Source organism: Rattus norvegicus, chromosome 1 (genome assembly GCF_021556685.1).
Source record: "Rattus norvegicus strain SHRSP/BbbUtx chromosome 1, alternate assembly SHRSP_T2T, whole genome shotgun sequence".
NCBI lineage: Eukaryota > Metazoa > Chordata > Mammalia > Rodentia > Muridae > Rattus > Rattus norvegicus.
In genome coordinates this window covers 181,555,551-181,575,583 of record NC_141534.1, presented here as the reverse complement: position 1 = coordinate 181,575,583, position 20,033 = coordinate 181,555,551, and the positions used below count along the sequence as shown (strand labels likewise).

Here is a 20,033-nt window from a genome sequence, read left to right as displayed (position 1 = left end):
AAGGACAGCTAATCTCAATGCTAGGGAGCAAAGAAAGACCTAACACTTCTTCAAAAGTCTGGTATTACCTTAACATCAAAAATGAATGACAGTAGACATTTTATAAAGTGAACATAATAGGTCAAGATGTCTTATGCAAATAGCTATAAATACTTGCAAACAAAACAGCAAAATAAAACAAAAAAGACAAGTAAGCCTTTGATGTCAAAGTTCCCTAAAGTTTAATCAAATAAAATATTCTTGGTCTTTTTTTTAAACCAGCTCAGGTGAACTTATATTAGCAGTCTACAAATTGTACATCTATCTGCTTTTCTTAATGTTTGAAACACTGTCCATTATAGCTTTTCTTGAGTTGTGAGAAGTAGTAATATCCAAACCAAAGCTAACTGAAACTACAATGCCTTTGGTAAGGGGAAAAAAGGATAGTAAATCAATTTATTCCACAGAATCCTGCAAAGAGTCAGAAATTAGCACTACTAATTGGGTGTTAGAGTAAGACTTTCCCCCTAAAATCTGGACAATTTTGTTTTAAATCTGCATACTTATGAGAGTCTGTTTCTCCACCATACTTAGTAGTATTTTCCTTAGATTAACAAAAGATCTTACTTTTAGTCTCCAAAAAACTTGAACTAGAGAATTATCAATATACCTCAGCAGTATAATGCTTATCTAGCAAGTACAAGTCCTTGAGTGTAATCCATGGTAGGAGTGGGCCAAAAGAGGTGAGAGAGACCTAAAGAGTCTCCATATTAATATCAAAGCAACCTGAGGCACAGTAGCACAATGGCCAAGCCACCATGTGGCAGCATAAAAAGATCAGAGCAGGAGCAACCCTTGGCCATCAAGAGGAAGATACTGATAGATAAATAGCCCTTTGCTCCTGTAGCTCAAGGAGACCATGCTGAAGGATGGGAACTAGGATGGGAACATTCCATCTATGCTCTAATGCCAGTCAACAATCACATGTGCCTACTCAGTACTAGATATATGTCTCGTGTAACTAGAAAACTCTTTTTCTTATTCTAATTTTAACCACATGGAGCTACTAGTGCATAATGGACAGCACAGTGCTACAGAGTCTACAGGGTTCTTCAACAGCACTGAGCCCCACATGCAATAACCTGCTCACCACACACTCTTGACTGTCTTCCCCCTTTCTCATCTCATACATCACGTTATAATTCATTGACATACCTCCCAACTAACCAAGGAGGATAACCTAAGGTCGGTTTGAGAAAATTAAGACTAAGAACCTGATAAAGTTTCTAACAAAAAGGCAAAAAGATCAAATGAACAGAAGTTAATAATATGAGGAAAAGGGAGAAAACATCAATCAATGATTATTGAGATTCTTAGAAAGACAAAAATTGATGTTTCAGACTGGGGACATGACTCAGTGGATAAGATGCTTGCCAGTATTGGTACTAGAATTCAGATCCCCATCACCCCCATGAATGGTAGATGGTTGTAGCTGTCCTCCAGCACATGGGGGGTAGGGGAATCCCTAGATCAAATAGGCTAGCAAGACTAACTGAGGTAGAGAACTCCAAGTTCAAGGAGAGATTCTGCTTTAGTAAATAAAATGAACAATGACTGAGGAAGACAGTCAGTGTCTACTTCTGACTTCCACATGTACAACATACAAACACAAATAAGACAAAGGGGGAAGGGATGTTGCTTGTCTATAATTAGCATGGATTTGATCCCTAGCACCACAAAAAACGTTAGTGTTGGGAGACACTGCATTCAAGAAACAACATGTATAATGTTAAAGTGAGAACAGCATTATCGTAACTCAGTGGTAGAACACTTACTTGTTTAGCTTACATAAAACCCTACATCCAATCCTAAGCGTCACAAAAACAAAAATCAAAATAGAAATGGAGAAGAAGATATTGAGAAATTAAAACTAGAGTAACACATTTTTCCTAACTTAGTAGGAAGGATAAGAATAAAATAGAGATGGCTAGAAAAATAATACAAAAATCTAAGAGACTAACAGGGATATTTTTAAAATTAATAATCAATCTAGAAATTATAATGCCCAACCCACAGAAAGCCTAAAAGGGATCAACAGAAATTACCAACACATACACACACACACACACACACACACACACACACACACACACACACACGAATATTACCCCAAATTAAAATACAGTAATCTAAATAAAGAGACCCAGCAAATACCACCGTAGAGACTTTCAAAAAGTCACATTACCAAGGTAAAACATAACAAAATTTGTGACAATCAAAGGTAAAAGAAATCTTAAATACTTTCAAAGGAAAGTCAGAATGATTCTTGGCTAATAGTAATCTTAGATGACTAGAGGAAACGAGAACTATTTATTTCACTGGTAAACAGTATTTTATTTCTTTCCTTCCTTCCTCTCTTTCTTCCTTCCTTTCTTTCTTCTTTCTTTCTTCTTTCTTTCTTTCTAATTACTTTTATTACTTTACAGTCCAGTCATTACATCCCTCTGGGTCCACCCTCCCACAGTTCCTCATCCCATTCCTCCACCCACCTGTCTTCAAGAGGATTACCCACCGCCATCCTCACCCTGACCCTCCCCAGCAGGCCTCCCCACTCCCTGGGGCCTCAAATCTCTCCAGGGTTAGGTGCAGCTTCTCTCCCTAAGGCCAGACCAGGCTGCCCTCTGCTGTAAATTTGTCAGGGGCCTCAAACCACCTAATGTATGCTGCCTGGTTGGTGGCTCAGTATTAGAGATCTCAGGGGTCCAGGTTAGTTGAGACTGCTGGTCTTCCTACGGGGTAGTCTTCCTCCTCAGCTTCTTCCAACATTTCCCTAATTCAACCACAGGTGTCCCTGACTTCAGTCCAGTGGTTGAGTGTAAGTATCTGCGTCTGTCTCAGTCAGCTGTTTGTTGGGCCTCTTAGAGGACAGCCATGCTAGCCTCCTGTCTGTAATCACACCACAGCGTCTGTAATAGTGTCAGGATCTGGAGCCTCCCCTTGAGATGGGTCCCAAGTTGGGCCTGTCACTGGACATTCTTTCCCTCAGTCTCTTCTCTATTTTTGTCCCTGCAGTTCTTTTAGACAGGAACAATTCTGGGTCAGAGTTTTTGACTATGGGATGGCAACCCCATCCCTCCACTTGATGCCCTACTTTTGGGCATTTTATCTAAGGTCCCTCCCTTTGAATCCTGAGATTCTCTCAACTCCCAGGTCTCTGGTACATTCTAGAAGGCCCCACCAATTTCCATACCCATTCACCCCCAGGCTGCATATTTCAATTCATTCTGCTGGTCCTGAGGGCAATCAGTATTTTTATAATCAAAAATATAAACACAGAAAAATGGGTATTAAATTTACCTAATTAAAATAAAAAAACTAGAAAAAGGCACCTTCCCAGAGTCTAGAAAGATGAGTTTGCCGACTCTCTCTTGCAAACAACCTCACTAAGCCCCCATCTAACTCTAGCCCAACATCAAATGTCCTGACCTAGTCTGTTCACCCCTGCCTGAACTACACACAACCTCAGGGCTCCCACCAGGACCCTCTGTCCCATGCTGCAACCAATCTCTTGACCCACCCATGTCCTGCATATTATATTCTTCACCAAGGCCTAGCATAGCAAATATACCTGATCCTCCCATCTGTGTACCCTCAACACCCGGCTCAGCCCCAAACTCCAAAGTTAGACCTGGATGCACAGCCTGCATGGTATCCCAGACCCCTGTATCCAACTGACTTCATTCCACCTGAGCTATAGCCAACCTTCAGGCCCAAGCTCCAAGGCACAGCCTATGTTCTGCCCCGAACTTCTGTCCATTATCAGATACAAGGTAAATCTCACTGCAAAAATACAAGCAACATAAAAGATCCAGACAGTATCTCCCCTACCAAATTATTCACTCGTATAGAAATGTTTACCAAGAGAACTACTTAGATGAACCATAAGACACAGAGTTTAATGAGTTTAAGAAGACACAAAGTGTTCAATGAACTAAAACAGGAAGAGTAAAAGGAGGGCTTGGAAGAGTTTAGTCTCAATTACTGTAAGGGAATTATATAAGCCAAGAAACGGATAGAAAGCCTTACTACTTTAAATTAAGTACGTTTAAAAAGAAGAGAACAATATAGGGTACAGGAAGAGGAACTACAATTGACTGCTCTGGGGAGCAGGACCAGATAATAGGGAAGAACTAGGCATAGGATTGTGAGTTTTCATCTTTTACCTTTTAGTGTTGCTTGACTTTTAAATATGTTTGCATACTACATTAAAAATTCAAATTATAAAAATTAAGCATCAATTTTACATTTAAATTTTTCAAAATTTTAAACTACTTTTATTATAAAATAACAAAAAATTAGGTATTTATTGCTCACTGAATGCAATTATAAAAGTGCTAAGGAAATGCAATTAAAACTGTTCATTCACACCCATAACGGGCTACAAGATGAATAACTCTTATTTTGCCACTGAAATACGCAAACTGAAATTTGTGGAGAGTAAATCTCACATATAAAGAAAATTAAGCCCTGTTATGTTTTATAAAACTAACATTAAAAGTACTAATCATCACTTCAGTATAAGCAGTGAACAGGATGGTCACAGAAATCAGATTTGGGTCTGTTAACAAAATGATGAAACTAATTTTAACTGAGGAACACTAAGCAGTAAAAGCAGTCCAAGTCCAAATTCTCCTCTGGGTGATACACAAGCACAACTGACAACTGACTAGTGTACAGCTAAGCACTTTTAGTTTCAGTTTCATAACAGTTTTCTTCCAACTGACCTTTTGCCCTCTCTGTCAGGCTCTCAAAAAATAACTAAAGCAAGATAAAATACAGAAAAGGAATACAATGACATCAGACATGAACAAGAGTAAGATGTGCCTGATGTTTGGAGACACTGCTGCAAACAGCTTCCCAAGCTTACTGCTCAATCTTAGAAATGAGAGCAGCAAGAAGAAACTTCAACCGAAATTTCAGGGTTTTTTCCAGAAAGTTTGTTAAGAAATAGCTTTCTTTTTTCAAATTTTTATTAGATATATTTCTTTACTTACATTTCAAAGGGTTTTCCCCTTCCCAGTTCCCTGTCCATAAGCCCCCCTCCCCTCCCCTCCCTTCCCCCTCCCCTCCCCCATATGGGTATTCCCCCTATACATCCCCTTTATTGCCCCCCATATCCCCCTGCACTGGGGGTCCAACCTTGGCAGGACCAAGGGCTTCCCCTTCCCCTGATGCCCTAGCAAGGCTATTCTCTGCTACATATGCAGTTGGAGCCCTGGGTCAGTCCATGTATAGTCTTTAGGTAGTGGTTTAGTCCCTGGAAGCTCTGATTGGTTGGCATTGTTGTTCTTATGGGGTTGCAAGCTCCTTCAACTCTTTCAATACTTCCTCTAATTCAGCCCAAGGGGGTCCTATTCTCAGTTTGGTGGTTTGCTGCTAGCATTGACCTCTGTATTGGACATGCTCTGGATATGCCTCTCAGGGGAGATCTATATCCGGTCCCTTTCAGCATGCGTTTTCTAGCTTCATCAATCTTACCTAGTTTTTGTGGAGATAGATATATATATATCTATGGGCCACATGTATGTCAGGCTCTGAATGGCCATCCCTTGAGTCGCTGCTCTAAACTTTGCTTCCATATCGCCTCCTGTGGATATTTTTCCCCTTTTAAGGAGGAGTGGGAACATCCACATTTTGGTCATCCTTCTTGAGCTTCCTGTAGTCTGTGGATTGCATCTTGAGTAATTTGAGCTTTTTGGCTAATATCCACTTATCAATGAATGCATACCAAGTATGTTTTTCTGTGATTGAGTAACGTCATTCAGGATGATATTTTCTAGTTCATATCCATTTGCCTATGAATTTGATGAAGTCATTGTTTTTGATAGCTGAGTAATATTCCATTGTGTAGATGTACCACATTTTTTGAATCCATTCCTATGTAGAAGGTCATCTGGGTTCTTTCCAGCTTCTGGCTATTATAAATAAGGCTGCTATAAGAAATAGCTTTCTTAAATATAAAGAAACTGTCAAGCACTTTCTACAGAACAAGTCAAAGCATGACATTTTTTAAGCAAAGAATTACAGATACCAGCTCGTGAGTAACTTTGAATCCAAATCTTTCTTTTCTCATACCTAGTTCTGACAGCGGGTAATAGCATCTCATTGTCCATGTTTCACTGTCAAACTAAAAAAAAATCAATCAGCTTTTCCTATCTTTGGGTTTTAATTTCTAGAGCAAATGTTTCTAATCCCAAAGTACTGAACCTCTGAAACTAAACTTGTTATTCAATACAAATAATTATAACGATTAACTAATATCTTATATAAAAATTAAATCTTTCTAATCCTAATTAATAACCTTGACAAACATTCAGATCAACACATTATAACCTACTAAACCTACAGAAGAATAAAAGAACTATGGGGCTGGGGATTTAGCTCAGTGGTAGAGCGCTTGCCTAGGAAGCGCAAGGCCCTGGGTTCGGTCCCCAGCTCCGAAAAAAAGAACCAAAAAAAAAAAATTTAAAAGAACTATGATCTTTACAACAAGAATTACAGGGAAGGAAAAAGACCTGGAATTTCATCTTAAGGTGATCACAGGTAATGCCTAGGCCTTTAAATTAACAGTATCACAATTATTGGCAATATATAAATTAGTAACAAATGCCCCCCTTTTCAAGAAGGTTACCCTGAGATAGCAATTCTAGAAAACAAACAACCTCTTTCTCGAGCTCTAAAATTCTAAGATTTTTTTTTTAGTTAACTCTTTTTTTTATTTTTTTTTCTTCATTGAGTATTTCTTATTCACATTTCGATTGTTATTCCCTTTCCCGGTTTACAGGTCAACATCCCCCAACCCCTCCCACTCCCCTTCTATATGGGTGTTCCCCTCCCCATCCTCCCCCTATTACCGCCCACCCCCCCAACAATCACGTTCACTGGGGGTTCAGTCTTGGCAGGACCCAGGGCTTCCCCTTCCACTGGTGCTCTTACTAGGATATTCATTGCTACCTATGAGGTCAGAGTCCAGGGTCAGTCCACGTATAGTCTTTAGGTAGTGGCTTAGTCCCTGGAAGCTCTGGTTGCTTGGCATTGTTGTACATATGGGGTCTTGAGCCCCTTCAAGCTCTTTCAGTCCTTTCTCTGATTCCTTCAACGGGGGTCCCGTTCTCAGTTCAGGGGTTTGCTGCTGGCGTTCGCCTCTGTATTTGCTGTATTCTGGCTGTGTCTCTCAGGAGAGATCTACATCTGGTTCCTGTTGGCCTGCACTTCTTTGCTTCATCCATCTTGTCTAATTGGGTGGCTGTATATGTATGGGCCACATGTGGGGCAGGCTCTGAATGGGTGTTCCTTCTGCCTCTGTTTTAATCTTTGCCTCCCTATTCCCTGCCAAGGGTATTCTTGTTCCCCTTTTAAAGGAGTGAAGCATTCGAATTTTGATCGTCCGACTTGAGTTTCAGGTGTTCTGTGCATCTAGGGTAATTCAAGCATTTGGGCTAATAGCCACTTATCAATGAGTGCATACCATCTGTGTTTTTCTGTGATTGGGTTATCTCACACAGGATGATATTTTCCAGTTGCCTCCATTTGCCTATGAAAATTCTAAGATTTTAAAACAGAACTCTTTCAATTCAAAAGCATCCTCTTTGCTAAGATTATTCACATAGGTTTCCATAAATAACACTTTATGATTTAAAAATGAGCACTGGAAAGGAGACAGACTTTCTAATAAAGTTTACTGGAAATGAGCCAAACTTAGTGATGCTTTCATATAAAGCAAATAAGATCATATCACAGACACAGTATAAATTATAATCATAGAGCAGCATTAAGACCTGCTGCAAAGTCATACAAGAGCCAAATAACTAGAATAATTCGTGAGTAATTCATTGTCTGAAAACTATATTTAAAAAAAAAGAAAATAATCACCAAATAAGAAACAGTTTCTCAAATATTTTGTGTCACTTAAACGTAACCAAAGGTAAAGCCGTTCCCACAAGAAGCACTGCTGCAACTTGTTTCTGTAAGAATGGCTCCATTCCTGACGACTGTGGGAAGCTTCCCCTTTATCCATGGGCCTGTCAGTGTAGAACGAATTGACTCCTTCATCCTATCATATCCTTTAAGAGTCAAGTTTGGAAATATTCTAACTTTTACAACTCCAGAAGTGTTGCCAAGACTATGTGGATTTGGGGATGGGGGAAAGAAAAGAATCCCAATAAATTTCAACTATCTATTTGTTTCTCACAGAGAAATAAAACTTCACTCTTGGAGTGGGCAGACTTTTTATTCCACAGAGCCAGCAGAGTCACCAAGATTAGCTGGCTAAGCCACAGACAACCAAGAAACATTCCTGAAGAGGACTCTTCTTAGCCTAGCTCAGAGACATCTGCTAAACGTTCCAAAGAACAACTTCCAATACTCCTTAAGACTCACACTACATAGCCACCTAGCCAATCAGTCTCTTCCAGCTGCACTATGAAACACTGGCTTTGAAGTAAATCAGAATTAGGGGCTGGTCACGTCTGGTTTGATTTTGAGACAATAGGAAGCCCAGGTGGCTTCAGATCCAATATCCTCCTATCTTACATCTCTTGTGCTAGGATTATAGACCTGTGTCTAGTGGGTCTCAACTTCTCTAAGTTCCAGTTTCTCTAAGAAAAACATGACCCATTTTGGTAACTATTGCATCAATGTTAAGGGAGGGAACAAGGGGGGAAAGGGGAGGGGAGGGATGAGGGGAACATGATCTAGTATTAGGTGGGGGAAAGGACTGAAACCCTGAGAGCCTGCAGAAAGAATGGAAACAGGCAACCTCTGGAGATAGAAGGTGGGGGGACCCTCCAGAATGTACCAGAGAGTTGAGAGAATTTCAGGATTCAAAGGAAGGGACCCTAGATGAAATGCCCTACAGTGGGGAGAGGGAACTTGTAGGGCCCTCCTCCAGTAGAAAGACAGGGCATCAAGTAAGGGATGGGGGATTGCCAACCCACAGCCAAAGTTCTGACCCATAATTGTTCCTGTCTGAAAGAAATGCAGGGATGGAAAAGGAGAGGAGCCTGAGGAAAAGGAGGTCCAGCAACAGGACCAAAGTGGGATCCAGTTCAAGGGTAGGCCTCAAGGCCTGACACTATTATTTATGGAGCACTCACAAAAAGACTCAACTTCATGACTGCCCTCCAAAAGACCCAACAAGTGGCTGAAAGAGTCAAATTCAGATATTTGCACCCAACAAATTGACAGAAGATGCTGACCCCTCTGGTTGAATTAGGGAAAAACTGGAAGAAGCTGAGGTAGGAGGGCAACCCTGTACGAGAACCAGCAGACTCAATTTAATCTGGACCTCCCAGATCTCTCAGACACCAGACCACCAACCAGGAAGCATACACTAGCTGATATGAGGCCCTCAACACATATACAGAAGAGGACTGCCTGGTCTGGATTCAGTCAGAGAAATGTACCTAACCCTCAAGAGACTGGAGGCCCCAGGGAATTTAGAGGTCTAGTGGGGGGTGAGGACATCCTCATGAAGACAGGGGGGTGGGGAGGAGGTATGGGATGGGGAACAGTCAGAGGGTGGACCAGGAGGGAAATAAAATCTGGAGATTAAAAAAATAAGATAGTTAAAACAGAGACTTAAGGAACACCCATTCAGAGCCTGCCCCACATGTGGCCCATACATATACAGCCACCCAATTAGACAAGATGGATGAAGCAAAGAAGTGCAGACCGACAGGAGCCGGATGTAGATCGCTCCTGAGAGACACAGCCAGAATACAGCAAATACAGAGGCGAATGACAGCAGCAAACCACTGAACTGAGAATAGGTCCCCTATTGAAGGAATCAGAGAAAGAACTGGAAGAGCTTGAAGGGGCTCGAGACCCCAAAAGTACAACAATGCCAAGCAACCAGAGCTTCCAGGGACTAAGCCACTACCTAAAGACTATACATGGACTGACCCTGGACTCTGACCCCATAGGTAGCAATGAATAGCCTAGTAAGAGCACCAGTGGAAGGGGAAGCCCTGGGTCCTGCTAAGACTGAACCCCCAGTGAACTAGTCTATGGGGGGAGGGCGGCAATGGGGGGAGGGTTGGGAGGGGAACACCCATAAGGAAGGGGAGGGGGGAGGGGGATGTTTCCCCGGAAACCGGGAAAGGGAATAACACTCGAAATGTATATAAGAAATACTCAAGTTAATAAAAAAAAAAAAAGCAAAAAAAAAAAAAAAAGATAGGAGACACCGCCGGAACGTGAAGGAAACAGACCGGATAAACAGTTCTCTGCACCCAAATCCCGTGGGAGAGAGAGCTAAACCTTCAGAGAGGCAGACAAGCCTGGGAAACCAGAAGAGACTGCTCTCTGTACATACATCTCGGACGCCAGAGGAAAACACCAAAGGCCATCTGGAACCCTGGTGCACTGAAGCTCCCAGAAGGGGCGGCACAGGTCTTCCTGGTTGCTGCCACCGCAGAGAGCCCGTGGGCAGCACCCCGCGAGCAAACTTGAGCCTCGGGACCACAGGTAAGACCAACTTGTATGCTGCAAGTGACCTGCCTGGTGAACTCAAGACACAGGCCCACAGGAACAGCTGAAGACCTGTAGAGAGGAAAAACTACACGCACGAAAGCAGAACACTCTGTCCCCATAACTGGCTGAAAGAAAACAGGAAAACAGGTCTACAGCACTCCTGACACACAGGCTTATAGGGACAGTCTAGCCACTGTCAGAAATAGCAGAACAAAGTAACACTAGAGATAATCTGATGGCGAGAGGCAAGAGCAGGAACCCAAGCAACAGAAACCAAGACTACATGGCATCATCGGAGCCCAATTCTCCCACCAAAACAAACATGGAATGTCCAAACACACCAGAAAAGCAAGATCTAGTTTCAAAATCATATTTGATCATGATGCTGGAGGACTTCAAGAAAGACATGAAGAACTCCCTTAGAGAAACACAGGAAAACATTAATAAACAAGTAGAAGCCTACAGAGAGGAATTGCAAAAATGCCTGAAAGAATTCCAGGAAAACATAAATAAACAAGTAGAAGCCCATAGAGAGGAAACGCAAAAATCCCTGAAAGAATATCAGGAAATCATAAATAAACAAGTAGAAGCCCATAGAGAGGAGTCACAAAAATCCCTGAAAGAATTCCAGGAAAACACAATCAAACAGTTGAAGGAATTAAAAATGGAAATAGAATCAATCAAGAAAGAACACATAGAAACAACGCTGGATATAGAAAACCAAAAGAAGAGACAAGGAGCTGTAGATACAAGTTTCACCAACAGAATACAAGAGATGGAAGAGAGAATCTCAGGAGCAGAAGATTCCATAGAAATCATTGACTCAACTGTCAAAGATAATGTAAAGCAGAAAAAGCTACTGGTCCAAAACATACAGGAAATCCAGGACTCAATGAGAAGATCAAACCTAAGGATAATAGGTATAGAAGAGAGTGAAGACTCCCAGCTCAAAGGACCAGTAAATATCTTCAACAAAATCATAGAAGAAAACTTCCCTATCCTAAAAAAAGAGATACCCATAGGCATACAAGAAGCCTACAGAACTCCAAATAGATTGGACCAGAAAAGAAACACCTCCCGTCACATAATAGTCAAAACACCAAACGCACAAAATAAATAAAGAATATTAAAAGCAGTAAGGGAAAAAGGTCAAGTAACATATAAAGGCAGACCTATCAGAATCACACCAGACTTCTCGCCAGAAACTATGAAGGCCAGAAGATCCTGGACTGATGTCATACAGACCCTAAGAGAACACAAATGCCAGCCCAGGTTACTGTATCCTGCAAAACTCTCAATTAACATAGATGGAGAAACCAAGATATTCCATGACAAAACCAAATTTACACAATATCTTTCTACAAATCCAGCACTACAAAGGATAATAAAAGGTAAAGCCCAACATAAGGAGGCAAGCTATACTCTAGAAGAAGCAAGAAACTAATCGTCTTGGCAACAAAACAAAGAGAATGAAAGCACACAAACATAACCTCACATCCAAATATGAATATAACGGGAAGCAATAATCACTATTCCTTAATATCTCTCAACATCAATGGCCTCAACTCCCCAATAAAAAGACATAGATTAACAAACTGGATACGCAACGAGGACCCTGCATTCTGCTGCCTACAGGAAACGCACCTCAGAGACAAAGACAGGCATTACCTCAGAGTGAAAGGCTGGAAAACAATTTTCCAAGCAAATGGTTGGAAGAAGCAAGCTGGAGTAGCCATTCTAATATCAAATAAAATCAATTTTCAACTAAAAGTCATCAAAAAAGATAAGGAAGGACACTTCATATTCATCAAAGGAAAAATCCACCAAGATGAACTCTCAATCCTAAATATCTATGCCCCAAATACAAGGGCACCTACATATGTAAAAGAAACCTTACTAAAGCTCAAAACACACATTGCACCTCACACAATAATAGTGGGAGATTTCAACACCCCACTCTCAGCAATGGACAGATCATGGAAACAGAAATTAAACAGAGATGTAGACAGACTAAGAGAAGTCATGAGCCAAATGGACTTAACGGATATTTATAGAACATTCTATCCTAAAGCAAAAGGATATACCTTCTTCTCAGCTCCTCATGGTACTTTCTCCAAACTGACCATATAATTGGTCAAAAAACGGGCCTCAACAGGTACAGAAAGATAGAAATAATCCCATGTGTGCTATCGGACCACCACGGCCTAAAACTGGTCTTCAATAACAATCAAGGAAGAATGCCCACATATACTTGGAAATTGAACAATGCTCTACTCAATGATAACCTGGTCAAGGAAGAAATAAAGAAAGAAATTAAAAACTTTTTAGAATTTAATGAAAATGAAGGTACAACATACCCAAACTTATGGGACACAATGAAAGCTGTGCTAAGAGGAAAACTCATAGCGCTGAGTGCCTGCAGAAAGAAACAGGAAAGAGCATATGTGACCAGCTTGACAGCACACCTAAAAGCTCTAGAACAAAAAGAAGCAAATACACCCAGGAGGAGTAGAAGGCAGGAAATAATCAAACTCAGAGCAGGAAATCAACCAAGTAGAAACAAAAAGGACCATAGAAAGAATCAACAGAACCAAAAGTTGGTTCTTTGAGAAAATCAACATGATAGATAAACCCTTAGCCAGACTAACGAGAGGACACGGAGAGTGCGTCCAAATTAACAAAATCAGAAATGAAAAGGGAGACATAACAACAGATTCAGAGGAAATTCAAAAAATCATCAGATCTTACTATAAAAACCTATACTCAACAAAACTTGAAAATATTCAGGAAATGGACAATTTCCTAGACAGATACCAGGTACCGAAGTTAAATCAGGAACAGATAAACCAGTTAAACAACCCCATAACTCCTAAGGAAATAGAAGCAGTCATTAAAGGTCTCCCAACCAAAAAGAGCCCAGGTCCAGACGGGTTTAGTGCAGAATTCTATCAAACCTTCATAGAAGACCTCATACCAATATTATCCAAACTATTCCACAAAATTGAAACAGATGGATCACTACCGAATACCTTCTACGAAGCCACAATTACTCTTATACCTAAACCACACAAAGACCCAACAAAGAAAGAGAACTTCAGACCAATTTCCCTTATGAATATCGATGCAAAAATACTCAACAAAATTCTGGCAAACCGAATCCAAGAGCACATCAAAACAATCATCCACCATGACCAAGTAGGCTTCATCCCAGGCATGCAGGGATGGTTTAATATACGGAAAACCATCAACGTGATCCATTATATAAACAAACTGAAAGAACAAAACCACATGATCATTTCATTAGACGCTGAGAAAGCATTTGACAAAATTCAACACCCCTTCATGATTAAAGTCCTGGAAAGAATAGGAATTCAAGGCCCATACCTGAACACAGTAAAAGCCATATAAAGCAAACCAGTTGCTAACATTAAACTAAATGGAGAGAAACTTGAAGCAATCCCACTAAAATCAGGGACTACACAAGGCTGCCCACTCTCTCCCTACTTATTCAATATAGTTCTTGAAGTTCTAGCCAGAGCAATCAGACAACAAAAGGAGGTCAAGGGGATACAGATCGGAAAAGAAGAAGTCAAAATATCACTATTTGCAGATGATATGATAGTATATTTAAGTGATCCCAAAAGTTCCACCAGAGAACTACAAAAGCTGATAAACAACTTCAGCAAAGTGGCTGGGTATAAAATTAACTCAAATAAATCGGTTGCCTTCCTCTATACAAAAGAGAAACAAGGCGAGAAAGAAATTAGGGAAACGACACCCTTCATAATAGACCCAAATAATATAAAGTACCTCCTTGTGACTTTAACAAAGCAAGTAAAAGATCTGTACAATAAGAACTTCAAGACACTGAAGAAGGAAATTGAAGAAGACCTCAGAAGATGGAAAGATCTCCCATGCTCATGGATTGGCAGGATTAATATAGTAAAAATGGCCATTTTACCAAAAGCGATCTACAGATTCAATGCAATCCCCATCAAAATACCAAAACAATTCTTCAAAGAGTTAGACAGAACAATTTGCAAATTCATCTGGAATAACAAAAAACCCAGGATAGCTAAAGCTATCCTCAACAATAAAAGGACTTCAGGGGGAATCACTATCCCTGAACTCAAGCAGTATTACAGAGCAATAGTGATAAAAACTGCATGGTATTGGTACAGAGACAGACAGATAGACCAATGGAATAGAATTGAAGACCCAGAAATGAACCCACACACCTATGGTCACTTGATTTTTGACAAAGGAGCCAAAACCATCCAATGGAAAAAAGATAGCATTTTCAGCAAATGGTGCTGGATCAACTGGAGGTCAACATGTAGAAGAATGCAGATCGATCCATGCTTATCACCCTGTACAAAGCTAAAGTCCAAGTGGATCTAGGACCACCACATCAAACCAGACACACTCAAACTAATAGAAGAAAAACTAGGGAAGCATCTGGAACACATGGGCACTGGAAAAAATTTCCTAAACAAAACACCAATTGCTTACGCTCTAAGATCAAGAATCGACAAATGGGATCTCATAAAACTGCAAAGCTTCTGTAAGGCAAAGGACACTGTGGTTAGGACAAAACGGCAACCAACAGATTGGGAAAAGATCTTTACCAATCCTACAACAGATAGAGGCCTTATATCCAAAATATACAAAGAACTCAAGAAGTTAGACCGCACGGAAACAAATAACCCTATTAAAAAATGGGGTTCAGAGCTAAACAAAGAATTCACAGCTGAGGAATGCCGAATGGCTGAGAAACACCTAAAGAAATGTTCAACATCTTTAGTCATAAGGGAAATGCAAATCAAAACAACCCTGAGATTTCACCTCACACCAGTGAGAATGGCTAAGATCAAAAACTCAGGGGACAACAGATGCTGGCGAGGATGTGGAGAAAGAGGAACACTCCTCCATTGTTGGTGGGATTGCATACTCGTACAACCATTCTGGAAATCAGTCTGGAGGATCCTCAGAAAATTGGACATTGAACTGCCTGAGGATCCAGCTATACCTCTATTGGGCATATACCCAAAAGATGCCCCAACATATAAAAAAGACACGTGCTCCACTATGTTCACTGCAGCCTTATTTATAATAGCCAGAAGCTGGAAAGAACCCAGATGCCCTTCAACAGAGGAATGGATACAGAAAATGTGGTACATCTACACAATGGAATATTACTCAGCTATCGAAAACAACGACTTTATGAAATTCGTAGGCAAATGGTTGGAACTGGAAAATATCATCCTGCGTAAGCTAACCCAATCACAGAAAGACATACATGGTATGCACTCATTGATAAGTGTCTATTAGCCCAAATGCTTGAATTACCCTAGATGCCTAGAACAAATGAAACTCAAGACGGATGATCAAAATGTGAATGCTTCACTCCTTCTTTAAAAGGGGAACAAGAATACCCTTGGCAGGGAAGAGAGAGGCAAAGATTAAAACAGAGACTGAAGGAACACCCACTCAGAGCCTGCCCCACATGTGGCCCATACATATACAGCAACCCAGTTAGACAAGATGGATGAAGCAAAGAAGTGCAGACCGACAGGAGCCGGATGTAGATCGCTCCTGAGAGACACAGCCAGAATACAGCAAATACAGAGGCGAATGCCAGCAGCAAACCACTGAACTGAGAATAGGACCCCCGTTGAAGGAATCAGAGAAAGAACTGGAAGAGCTTGAAGGGGCTGGAGACCCCATATGTACAACAATGCCAAGCAACCAGAGCTTCCAGGGACTAAGCCACTACCTAAAGACTATACATGGACTGACCCTGGACTCTGACCTCATAGGTAGCAATGAATATCCTAGTAAGAGCACCAGTGGAAGGGGAAGCCCTGGGTCCTGCTAAGACTGAACCCCAGTGAACTAGACTGGTGGGGGGAGGGCGGCAATGGGGGGAGGGTTGGGAGGGGAACACCCATAAGGAAGGGGAGGGGGGAGGGGGATGTTTGCCCGGATACCGGGAAAGGGAATAACACTCGAAATGTATATAAGAAATACTCAAGTTAATAAAAAAAATAAAAAAAAATAAAAAAATAAAAAATAAAATAAAATAGGGGTTGGGGATTTAGCTCAGCGGTAGAGTGCTTGCCTAGCGAGCGCAAAGCCCTGGTTTCGATCCCCAGCTCCGAAAAAAAGAAAAGAGAAAAATAAAATAAAATAAAAGTAGCAGAAGTCAATCTTATATATGCCAACAATTTGAGACCAGAATGAACCAATTACACAGTATCAAACTTGGACATAAGAAAATTAAAGCCAGAATCTATTATGAGCACAGATGAAAAATTTAAGAATCAAAATAGAAATTTAAGGAACAGTAATATATAAATAACATAACCAAGTAGAATATATTCCAGAAAAAAAAAACAAAAAGTTTGATTCAACATTCAAAAATAAAGGAAATCATCACATTAGCAAAATAAAGGAGAGAATTAAGTTCTAGAATCATCTCTATCAATATGAGAAAAGCATGTGCAGATTTAACATTCATTATTCCTTTATAAAAATCATCAGTATCCCAAAAAGAACAAACTTTCCTTTTCTAATCAAATGTATCTATTGCCAACAATAGTAACACATAAACAATTTACAGCTAACACCAATCTCAATGGTAAAATACAGAACATTTTCCTTGTGGTTAGGAAGAAAGGGTGATTCAATAATGTCACTTCTATTCAACACTAAACTATAGGTTCTAGCCAAGAAAATAGATCAGATTATGAGAAAGAACAAAGATTGGGTACAAATAAGAAACACCAACAGATAAATGAATACATAGCAAACCCAATGGAATCTACAAATAAAAAGCCATAAAGAATAAATTCATTTTTTAAAGTTTTTGAGGTTTATGACTTACCTATTATATTTCTATGTATAAACTAGTAAAATATAAAATTTATGAAACAGTATGTAACAGCAAAAGAAAATGCCAACAAATAAAACAGAAAAATGGTAAATAAAAGTAAAGTAAAAGCTATAAACTTACTATGAAGTTTACCGAGTCAAAGGCAGACATGTGATTAACTGCAATTTTCTATAGTCATACCAGTTTACTAACTCAGCGATCACAGCTGAGAGCCCAGTTGTTTCACATCCATGGGCTATTTGACCAAAGTGTTTATGTGTTCCGTATACTGTGTGGTTCTGTCTCCTTATTCATTTAATTTGTATGACTTTGATGTTAGTGAAGTTTGAGTACATTTTACATGAGGTAATTTTCCATTTGAATATTCCTTTAAATATTTGCTGATTTAAATTGTTTTGGGTCTCCTGAAAGTGTTAATAATAGGTCTTTACGCTTTTTCTTGACTCCATCTTCACGGTTGCAGCAGCAGCATCCACGGTAGCCAAAATGCAGCTCTTTGTCCGTGCCCAGGAACTACACACCCTCGAGGTGACCAGCCAGGAGACGGTCACCCAGATCAAAGCTCACGTGGCCTCACTAGAAGGCATTGCCCCGGAAAATCAAGTCGTGCTTCTGGCAGGCTCGCCACTGGAGGATGAGGCCACTCTAGGCCAGTGTGGTGTAGAGGCCCTGACCACTCTGGAGATAGCTGGCCGCATGCTGGGAGGTAAAGTTCATGGTTCTCTGGCTCGTGCTGGGAAAGTAAGAGGTCAGACTCCCAAGGTGGCCAAACAGGAAAAGAAGAAGAAGAAGACTGGTCGGGCCAAGAGGCAAATGCAGTACAACCAATGCTTTGTCAATGTTGTGCCCACCTTCGGCAAGAAGAAGGGCCCCAATGCTAATTCCTAAGTCCTGTTGTGATCCTGCCACTTTGCCCAGAAAAAAAAAATAATAGGTCTTTACATTCCTTATATATTCTATGTATAAAGCTTTTGTTGGAATGTCTTTTACTGATCTGTGACTTATCTTCACTTTGGCAGTATAAGTCCTTTAACTCTTTTCTTTAAAATTGCCATAAAATTGAAATTGAAAAAAAATTGAAAGTGTTTAATCTATATTCATCAGACTAATGCAAATGAGTGCATAGTGTGCAGAGATAATGGCAACTATCAAGAAAATATATGAATGAATCCTTGTTCGTTGTTGGTAAGTTTGTAAAGTACTGTAGTCACAAGAAACTAAAGTAACAGTGGGGATTAGGAAGATGGCTCAGTGGGTCAGTCCCTACCACACACAGTAAATGAATACATAACACATACATACATACATACATACATACATACATACATACATACATACAGTGTAGTAGGCCACAATCCCAGAACTAACAAAGCAGACAGGAGGATCCCTGAGTCTGCTGCCCAGTCAACCTATCAGAATAGGTAAGCTCCAGGTTTAGTGAGACTCTTATCAAAAATAGCGGGTGGCAATCGCAGAAGAACACATTGTATGCACTCACTAATAAGTGGATATTAGCCTAAAAGCTCAGAATACCCAGGATATAATTCACCAACCACATGAAGCTCAAGAAGAAAGAAGACCAAATTGTAGATGCTTCAGACCTTAATATAAGGAGGAACAAAAATATTCATAGGAGGAAATATAGAGACAAAGTTTAGAGCAGAAGACCATTCAGGGACTGCCCCATATGGGGGATCCATCCCATATAGAGTTATCAAACACAGACAATATTGTGGATGTCAAGAAGTGCATGCTGACAGGATCCTGATATAGCTGTCTCCTGAGAGGCTTTGCCAGAGCATGAAAAATACAGAAGCAGATACTAGCAGCCAACCATTGAACTGTGAACAGGCTCCCCAATGGAGGTGTTATAGAAAGGACTGAAGAGCTGAAGGGGTTTGCAACCCCGTAAGAAGCACAGTATCAACCAACCAGACTGCACAGAGCTCCTAATGACTAAACCACTATGCCAAGAGTATACTGAGATGGACATATGGCTCCATCCACATATGTAGCAGAGGATGGCCTTGTTGGGCATCAATGTGAGGAGAGGCCCTTGTTCCTGTCAAGGCTGGATATTCCATTGTAGGGGAATATTTGGCTCGGGAGGCAGGAGTGGGTGGGTGGGTGGGTGGGTGAGGAAACACCCTCTTAGAATTTGGGGTATGGTGATAAGATAGTGGATTTTGGAACAGAAAGAGAGGGAAAGGGGATAATAATTAAAATGTAAATTAAAAATAAATAATATTAAAAGAAAAAAATAGCAGGTGGAACATCGACAGACAAGAGCTTATACAAGTCATACCCCTCTAACAATCAGCTCTGTACAGGGCCTTATCACCATTAATTTAATGACAATTAACAGATTCCAGGAGGTAGGGAGGCATAGAATTCTGTGGTATACTCTTAAATGAGTCCTACCAGATAGGTCCAAACTCAGGGTTGCACATATCTAGGTTAAACCCTGTGGACCACAAAACAAGCAAAATTAGGTAATAAATAAAGAGAAATGCTCCTTTTTTAATGGAGGGTAACAAGAAATGGTGGGAGTATACTAACTGTACGTGTATTATATAGATGTGTGAAACTTTCAATAAAGAAAATTTGTTCATAAAATATAAATACA

At 40.4% G+C, this 20,033-nt stretch overlaps 1 protein-coding gene and 1 pseudogene across 9 annotated transcripts in view; one reads left to right on the top strand and one right to left on the bottom strand.

Annotated features, from left to right (window-relative positions):
- Pde3b (phosphodiesterase 3B) overlaps positions 1-20,033 on the bottom strand; it is a 155,514-nt gene that overhangs the window by 116,538 nt on the left and 18,943 nt on the right.
- Positions 17,888-18,310, top strand: LOC102548890 (ubiquitin-like protein FUBI-like; annotated as a pseudogene). Its single transcript, XR_015652372.1, has one exon. The product of XR_015652372.1 is annotated as a ubiquitin-like protein FUBI-like (transcript).